The sequence below is a fragment of the Mycteria americana genome, chromosome 5 (assembly GCF_035582795.1).
Source record: "Mycteria americana isolate JAX WOST 10 ecotype Jacksonville Zoo and Gardens chromosome 5, USCA_MyAme_1.0, whole genome shotgun sequence".
Lineage (NCBI taxonomy): Eukaryota > Metazoa > Chordata > Aves > Ciconiiformes > Ciconiidae > Mycteria > Mycteria americana.
In genome coordinates, this window is record NC_134369.1 from 63,069,148 (window position 1) to 63,079,165 (window position 10,018).

Sequence of the window (10,018 nt, forward strand, 5' to 3'; positions counted from 1 at the left end):
CTTCTGTATTTTTCCTGTATCCCTAAATGTTGCAGAGTAAGATGGTCTCCAGAAAAATGTGTTTTGAGAAAAGAGGGCTGGAAGGACACAAAAGCAACATCTTTTCTGATCTCAGTGTTCTGGGTTATCTACCAAAAAAAAGAATTCCAAATATCTACAAGCATTTTTTAGGAAGGCTTCTCTATTAAAAACAACCAGTGTATGGCCTAGGCAGTGGCAGCAATGGCAGGAGTACCAGTGTGTTTTAAATGCTCAGATATAGGTGTCATCTAGACTTGTGCTGAACAGACTTAGAGAATGTTTTGCTAAACATCATCTGCTTTATTAATACTCAGCTACAGACTATGAAAAAGTACGAGAGATGGAACTACGGGAGACAGTCCAGCTAAGGCCCACTGAGATGATTAAGGACTGGAGCATCTCTCCTATACGGGAAGGCTGAGAGAGCTGGGACTGTTCAGCCTGGAGAAGAGAAGGCTCAGGAGGGATCTTATCAATGTACATCAAGTATATGCAGAAGATGGAGGCAGGCTCTTTTCAGTGGTGCCCAGTGCAAGGGCAAGAGGCAACGGGCACAAACTGGGACACAGGAGGTGCCGTCTGAACATCAGGAAACCCTTGTTCACTGTGAGGGTGACCACGCACTGGCACTAGCACTGGCACAATCAACTCCTGTGCTGAGCAAGATGCCCACAGAACTATGGCCTCAATCCCAAATCCTGGGAGGAACCTGACTGGGGAAAAAGGAAAAAAAGAAAGAAGAAAAAAATTAAAAGGTAATCCCCAGCTACTCTTTTTTTTTTTTTTTTTTTTTTTTTTGGAAGGCAGAAATACTTCTTTTCCTCCTCCCTAATACAGTATAATAGAATAAAGCTGTTTCCCCTCACCCTAATATAGACATTTTTCAAGACACAAAACCTGTCATTTTTCAACATTCACTCACTTGTGTCAGTGCAGAAAAGAGACTGCCCAGCTAGCAGTTTTCAGCCCAAGTTGTGGATAAACTGTAGGCTACTGAACAGAAACAGCAATGATGTCTGAAGGCAGAAATGAACTATATAGTAACTCCAGCTGCTGTTGTTTAACTGTGTGTGTTGACACATCTACTGCAAAATGTTCTAAATAAACAAACATTTTGGTTCTGCTGCAGGAAACCATTTTTTCAAAAGAATAAAAAGTGTGCAGCTAATTCTTACTACATATCATAGTCACAAAGAAACACGTTCCACTTCTTTCGTTTATTTCTAATACAGATCTCAAAGCATTTTTAATTGTTGTATTTTTTCCCTTTGCAGTGCTACTCAGCATAAAAGAAGTCATGACAATCACGTGAAAAGTATCATTAGTTTTAAACTCTACAGAAAGATCATTTTAGGTTCTGCGGGACTCCTTCCAGAAGGAAATTAATGACTTCCTGGTGAATATGCTTTTGCCTGTCTGGTAACCGATCGGATCTCAATCAAAAGGAACCATAAAATTGTCACTAGTAAGTTGTACATGTCATGTAATACTTTCTTTCACATCTCTGATCAATCTTTGATCAGAGAGACCCAATTCGAAAAATGTAAAGCTCTGACTTAGAAGGGAAGAAGACAGCATGTCTTCATTTTAACAGAACTGAAATTCAATTTGAGTAGGATTACTGGAGTTGGTCAGAATTTCAAAACTTTGTTTTACAGAATAACCAGCTTTTGAAAACATTTCTGGCAAAAAAAAGATAAAGTTTTTTCCCTTTTTTTTAAAAACATTCAGCATTGTTAATTTACAGTTGTCTTTTCCATATAAAAATATATTTTATTTTAAAAAGTCAAAACTGTATGCTATTAACAGCATACACCTGATAATCACTTCATATGTTAGAATATAGAATTCTGAATGACCTCACTAGATCAGAGAAGTGATCTCAAGTAAATTGCAAAATTGTATATAGGAATGACTCATTGCAAAACCAGATGGGTAGAGGATGGAAGACTATGTACCAGTTCCAGAGAAACTGTCTAGAGAATACACAGGAATTGCACTTTAAACAAGAGACGTTGACAATAGAAAAAGAAACATAATGGGGAAGCTCAGAGACCTGCCACATGAGTATTTCCCTCACATGATGCTACAGGCAAGAGAATATTACCTAAGAGGGTAGAATGTTTTGCAGTGGATGTGTCAACATACACAGTTAAACAGCAGCACCTGGACTTATGGGCAAGGGGCAACAGGCACAAACTGGAACACAGGAGGTGCCGTCTGAACATCAGGAAACCCTTGTTCACTGTGAGGGTGACCGAGCACTGGCCCAGGTTGCCCAGAGGGGTTGTGGAGTCTCTGTCCCTGGAGGTAACTCAAAAGCCATCTGGACGTGGTCCTGGCCAGCAAGGGGGTTGGACCAGATGGCCTCCAGAGGTCCTTCCGACCTCAACCTTTCTGCGATGCTGTGATAAAGAGGCTTTTCCAAAAGCATATGTAGACAAGGCTGAAGCCACCTCTGACCCATTACCCGAGAAGTGAGTGCCTATAGTGAGGGAAATAGGATTTTAAAACCGACAAGCGCTAATGCCTCCAGTAGTTAAATGCCAGTCAAGGACTGGGATGGCTTAGAGGACCAAAAGATCTCGGGATGTGCTTCTGAATTTATTTCATGTAAATTTGTGTGGGCCTGTCCATAACGAACAAGGCAACGCTGATCCCACATCTGCGATGTGTGTTTAAGACTGACTGTCAGGACGTTCTCCGATTTGTGGTATACAGTTCACCCTAGAGCATCATCATAACCTGTTCTAGTCTTAAAATTTGCTTTATTTAACTCCTGTTTATGAAGGAGATGGACTCTTTGTGAATGCTGAATGATCTTAGGCCTGCTGGAAAGAATTCATAGTGTAGTCGTCTGTGACACTGAAGAGGGTCATTGACACCAGAAGCGAGCCGGAAGAATACACGTTTTCTCTTTTCCTCTGCATACTGCTGGTAGACTACTTTTACCGGAAGCAAGATAGCTTCTGCGTGCGTATCGAGATGGGAGGGGATCACCTATACCTGGCAGGGGACTTTGGGAGGGGGAGTGGTTTTGATTGTGCAGCGGGCAGATGAAGGCAGAAGTTAATTTTTGAACACAGAAGAGCGTTGAAGACGGGGAAAAACGATGAAAAATGACGAAAGCAGCAAGAACGTGTAACTTCCCTCCTGAGCTGGTGGTTGAAAAAGGTGAACGGCAGGGGAAGGTAAGGATTGGCCAGAGGTTGGCCACATCGCTAAGCTTCAAGGTTTTGCTCAGGGGTTTCTGTACCTTTAAAGGGCCACCCATAAAACGTTTTGGTAGAGGTTGGTAGGGGAGCTGGGGAACAGAAGAGAATCTGCTGTGGATCTCAGGATAGAGACACTCTTGCTAGTCAGATGGTGCCTGGAGCGCCCAGACTTCCATTTTCACTTCTCTGCAAAGTGCACTCGACCTAAAAGCATTAACTATGCCAGCTGTTACTCCAGGTACACAGAGGTTGTCAAAAGATTAGGCAGTGTTATCTCTGGTTCCTAAATTGAGTCCTTAGAGCGCCTGAGAGCGCACTTGCTCTACACTTGTTTCAGTAGAATCTTATTGTTACGATGAACGCTTTTACACAGCGAAAGAGAAAAGAATACAAACCTGGACATTGTAGTCACTTGGGTTTGCCATAGGGAATCGAGGACAGGAGATATACTAGCCTTTAATCTACCTGTGCTTGTGAAATCGAGCCATTTCAAAGGAGTTTGGCCTTCCTAGTGGGCATTCAGCACTGATCACAAAGCAAGGTTAGAAGTTTCACATTTCCTTGCCTAAAAAGCGTGTCAGTAAGGATGTGGGTGGTTGGAATGAACCCTACAGATCTCCTGCTGAGACTACGGACACTGGCAAAAGGGCATTCTGCAGAGAGTGCGAGTGTAGGAATTAAGATGAGTATGGATGTCAAAGCGACTTATGTCCAAAGAAAACAGGACTGCCCTTTTTTAACTGTACGTGATTTTAAGAGGCACAGGTGAGTGCGTATATTTACTTCAGAAACGCTGGTCTTTTCTGGCGCAGTTGTGCTCTTGTAGGCATCCGAGCTACCCGTTTACAAAGCTTGCTCATGGATTTTACATGAGCTTTTGTTTACAGTGCAGACAGAGAGAGTTGACAGTTAACAGGAAAAGGAAGGCAGGAGATGGAATTTGGACAATGAAGGGATGGAGTGACTAGGGTGACTTCATGGAGCACAATGCGTGCAGTCACAACAGGCTCTGTATTGCTTAACCCGTGGTCAGGGGTCTCAGGTTTATTTGCACTAACCACCGCTCTTCTGCAGAACCCTGACATGCCCAGAATGAGAACTTGCTCAGACAAAGGGCTGCTCAAACAGTCACACAGATGATGGTCCAAGGGAAAAGAATTGCCTTGCAGAAACTAGAGAAATGCTGCAGCTTGCTAACCGAAGGTGAGCCTCTTCTCTAAAACTGACGTTTGTGGAGAATTTGTGTAACCTTGGGAAAGAAAAACACCCTTGTGTGCAGCCAACAGTGAGATGTAAGTACGTGACAGCTAAGAACTGTCATACAAGCAATTCCAGCAAATAGTCTGCCTGCAGTCATCCTGGAAGCTCTAGCGAACCTTTATTTACGTCGGTTGACAATAGTCGAGGCGATTGTCTAGCTACATCGTCCATCAAAAATAATGAGTCTCTTAAAAAATCTCCATACGTTATTGGATCCGTTTTCAAGGATCACCTCCTCTGAGCCCAAGAATGATCCATTCCAAAGAGCAGGAAACCAAGCAAAGGTAGAAGGTGGCCCACGTGGATGAACAAGGAACTCCAGACAAAAGTCAAGCCTAAAAAGGAAGCGTACAAGAGGTGGAAGAAGGGACGGGTGACCCAGGGGGAATATCGACATACTGTCAGAGAGTGCGGGGATGTTATGAAAGCCAAGGCCCACCTGGACTTGAATTTAGAGAGGCACGTGAAGGGCAACAATAAATCCTTCTAGAGGTAAATGAGCAGCCAAAGGATGACTAGGGAAAGCGTGGGCCCACTGCGGGATGGCAGGGCACCTGGTGACAAAGGACGTGGAAAAAGCTGACAGTGCCACCTTTGCCTCAGTCTTTACTGGTAATATTTGCCTTCAGGAATCCAGGCACCTGAGACCCATGGGAAGGTGAGGGCTGAGGAAGACTTACTCTCACTGGAGAAGGAGCAGCTTAGGGAACATTTAAATAAACCAGACACTGACAAGTCCCTGGGACCTGATGGGCTGCACCCACGAGTGCCGAGGGAGCCGGCCGATGCTGTTTGAGGGCACTTGATAATCTTCAAAAGGTCATGACATCAGGGAAAGGTTCCCGAGGAGTGGAAGAGAGCAAATGTCACTTCTGCCTTCAAGAAAGGCGAGGAGGAGGAGGAGATGGGGAACTAGAGGCTGGCCAGCCTCACCTCAGTCCCTGGAAAAGTGGTGGAAGTCCCAGGAAAAGTCCCTGGAAGCCATTTCCGGACATACGAAGGTCAAAATGGCCATTAGGAGCAGTCACCACCGATTCGTCATGCTTGATCAACCTGATAGCCTTCTCTGACTAGATGACTGGCTCAGTGGTGAGGGGAGAGCAGTGGATGTTGTTTGTCTCGACTTTACTATGGCTTTGGACACGGTCCCCCGTAACATCCTCGTAGACAAAGTGATGATGTATGGGCTAGGTAAGTGGACAGTGAGGTGCGCTGAAAACTGGCTGAACTGCCAAGGTCAAAGGGTCGTAATCAGCAGCACGATATGCAGCTGGAGTCGAGTCACTAGCTACGTACCCCAGGGGTCGATAATGGCTCCGACATCTTCATTAACGAGCTGGATGATGGGACAGAGCGCACCCTCAGCAACCCGGCAGACAACACAAAACTGGGAGGAGTGGTTGGTACATCAGACGGTTGTGCCACCATTCGGAGGGACCTGGACAGGCTGAGCAAATGAGTCAACAGAAATCTTTTGCAGTTCACCACGGGGAATTAAGTTCTAAACCAAACTAGCAGCTCCTTAAAGAAACTGTAGTTGGTCAGAAGAAAAGGTACTAAAAAAACAATACTCACAGTAGCCAATTTCATTCCATGTATAATTTCACATGTAATGCTGTGACCCAGTTTAACACTTTGAGGCCTCAGCCCTTACTGGAGCTTAAGGCAGGTAAACTCAGGTTTCTGACAGGTCCTAGCTGAATCCTATTTCCTATTACACGTCCTAACACACTTCATAGTTGAACAAAATCCCGAGGAGATGTCTTATTAAAATTCCCTAATCGAGACATTAGGTCTTTGGCCTGGAAAAAAACAAGCAACATTCTACTTGAAATACTCAACCAAATTATTAAGTTGTCATTTTTATATTTTTTTTCCCCTGGACAGTCACGTGCCAAATAATATGCCTCAGAGGTAGGATTCATCATCTGACTGAATTCAGCTATCTAAAAGACAGGCATCTAGTCGCAACTAATTAGGTTAATAATTAGAGGTTAATAATTCTTTAATAGGAACCAGAATTTCCTGAGAGGCATAGTATACGTCCAGCATCCACAGTGGTTGACCGTAAGCTAAAAACATACTTAAGTTTTTGTTTGTTTTTCTTTGGTTTTGGTTTTTTTTTTTTTTAAGTTCTGCTGTGTTTGATCTGCTGACAGAGAATACCTAGGTCAGAGTACATGCTGTGCCATCAGCTCCTCTCAGCCTGCAGCCCCACGAGCCACCGATTACAGTGACAAGGGACGCAAGGATGGGAAGCAGATGCTGTTAGTTGCATACAAATGCTGCAGTGGTTACCAGACTGCAGAAACTTGCACACTGGGCTGCGCAAGTTTAACTCCCCTTTCTTTGAGGGGTGGATGGGACCAAAACTTTTCTGTCAGAGTGGAGAAGCCCACTGAGATGACAACGGCATTAAGGTGTTTCCAGGTGAAAAGGTGGTGGTGGTGGTGGTGGTGAATCCACAGGAATTGCGCGCCTGCCATAGGTGTCAAGTCTCAGAGAAACAGTAATGCTAAAAGCACCAGTGCAAATGCCAAGAAAAATCCTGATATGACATGAAATACTAGCAGAACTCCTAGGTGGACTACTCTACAAGAGGGGCTGCTCAACCTCTGGGTTTTTTCAGGCTTGTTAATCCTTGCCTGTCTTTTTTAGCTCTGCCAGAAAGCCGAAGGGTTAGACTCTGTGCATCACTGATCACCATTTTGAGCACAGGGAAGTGACATCTCAAAGCTGGCTGTAGTGGCTAAGGCACCGCCTAGGTCTGTGGGCGTATGGCCAAGAAACTGTCCTGTCTCAGCCTTGGCAGCGTAGCTCTAGAAAAAACACTGATGCCACAAAACATGCCAATGCAGGCAAGTCTAGAGCAGCACTCAAATGACTCGGTAAGGAGAAGTTCCTGCAGTTAACCTCTCCTTCACCTGTGGGGTGTAAGTTGGCAGCAGACCCTGCACCGGGTACTCAGGAGTACGGTCTGGCACTAGGCTGTAGGCACTGGCAAGGGCGCAGGCTGAATAGGGCTTTAGGCAAAGTAAGGTAAGTGGTTTGGCATCAAGAACTAAAATACAATTGGAAGAAGGTAGACAGCATACGTGAGCACCAAAGTGCAGCATGACTCCCAGGCCTCACAGAGGCTGCAGGCAAGATAAACTACTGACATTTTTAAGGACTTTATAAAATGAAAGAAAATTAATAATAAAACCATCCTGACATACAAGTAGGAAAAGGGAGCAGATGCCAGGATGACTTCATAAAGCACGTGCATGCGATCAGCCCCACTGAGGATGTGGAGCGTGCCGTACCAATACACCAGCTTGTTGGCAGGAGGTGAAGGCCAGGGACAGAGCACTATGTACTGATGAGGTTAAGAGGGTTCTCCATTCCTGAGTACCTGTGGTGCAAGAAAAAAGTCTGAAAGGATATATAGACTATCAGGTGAAGAGAAAACACATCTGTGAAACATAGCATAGCTTTTGGACAACAAGTCAGAAATACCTTTCTTCGTTGATTTTTCTTACCTGTCCCGTTGCCCAAGCTGCATGAGCAAGCCTACCTGCATTGACATGTTTTGGGGAAGATGCTGCCCTCCACAGGAATCGGTTTTCGGCCACTGAGGTCTACAACGCTGGTCCTCTTCTGCTGATCCCACCTTGATGATTTTTGGGGTTGCCCTTTATACCCCACCCCCCCACCCCACCCCCCAAATGCTCTGGCCTGTGGCTTGTTTCCTTGGTTCTGCAGCCTGCCCAGCCCACGTTTCTCCAAAGAGCCCTGGCTCCTGTGCCCTGGGCCATGGTCATCTCACCTTACAGATTTTCTTCCTCCCTGCTCCGGGGAAATCCCTTCCAAGGAACTGACCGAGAGGCATTGTTCCTTTTCTTCTATCCATAGTGGTATTAATCACAGCGCTATTGCTTTATTTTCTCCTAGGTTGTGTTCATTATGCTTACTCAGTAGTTTCTTAGTGCATCAGTTCTGCATTCTGTTCAAACTCAGTCAAAACGCCAGCATAGATAAGTCAATGTACTGGCTGAGTTTAAGTTACAATTACTAGAACAATATGACAGTCATTACACAAGTTTGGCTCAGGAAGGCCAGGCAAGAGGAAGGGCAACACCACATTTGACAATGCACCACTCCTGTTTCTCGCTTTCGCATGTTGTTACATGTAGAAAGGGTAATAACAAAGAGTGAAACACATTGTCTTTGTCACTGCATAAACATTAGAAATAGTGAAGTTCTGAGATACAGTGAGGTTGAAAAATGACTTGCTAAACAAACAAGAAGATCTTAAAGTAACAACAAGGGAAAAGAGACTTACCAAGGTGAAACTGAGCTGAACTTACATTCTGGAGAAAGAGGCACACACTGCTGTTAGTAACACCTTGGTGTAATGACTGTCATATTGTTCTAGTAATTGTAACTTAAACTCAGCCAGTACATTGACTTATCTATGCTGGCGTTTTGACTGAGTTTGAACAGAATGCAGAACTGATGCACTAAGAAACTACTGAGTAAGCATAATGAACACAACCTAGGAGAAAATAAAGCAATAGCGCTGTGATTAATACCACTATGGATAGAAGAAAAGGAACAATGCCTCTCGGTCAGTTCCTTGGAAGGGATTTCCCCGGAGCAGGGAGGAAGAAAATCTGTAAGGTGAGATGACCATGGCCCAGGGCACAGGAGCCAGGGCTCTTTGGAGAAACGTGGGCTGGGCAGGCTGCAGAACCAAGGAAACAAGCCACAGGCCAGAGCATTTGGGGGGTGGGGTGGGGGGGTGGGGTATAAAGGGCAACCCCAAAAATCATCAAGGTGGGATCAGCAGAAGAGGACCAGCGTTGTAGACCTCAGTGGCCGAAAACCGATTCCTGTGGAGGGCAGCATCTTCCCCAAAACATGTCAATGCAGGTAGGCTTGCTCATGCAGCTTGGGCAACGGGACAGGTAAGAAAAATCAACGAAGAAAGGTATTTCTGACTTGTTGTCCAAAAGCTATGCTATGTTTCACAGATGTGTTTTCTCTTCACCTGATAGTCTATATATCCTTTCAGACTTTTTTCTTGCACCACAGGTACTCAGGAATGGAGAACCCTCTTAACCTCATCAGTACATAGTGCTCTGTCCCTGGCCTTCACCTCCTGCCAACAAGCTGGTGTATTGGTACGGCACGCTCCACATCCTCAGTGGGGCTGATCGCATGCACGTGCTTTATGAAGTCATCCTGGCATCTGCTCCCTTTTCCTACTTGTATGTCAGGATGGTTTTATTATTAATTTTCTTTCATTTTATAAAGTCCTTAAAAATGTCAGTAGTTTATCTTGCCTGCAGCCTCTGTGAGGCCTGGGAGTCATGCTGCACTTTGGTGCTCACGTATGCTGTCTACCTTCTTCCAATTGTATTTTAGTTCTTGATGCCAAACCACTTACCTTACTTTGCCTAAAGCCCTATTCAGCCTGCGCCCTTGCCAGTGCCTACAGCCTAGTGCCAGACCGTACTCCTGAGTACCCGGTGCAGGGT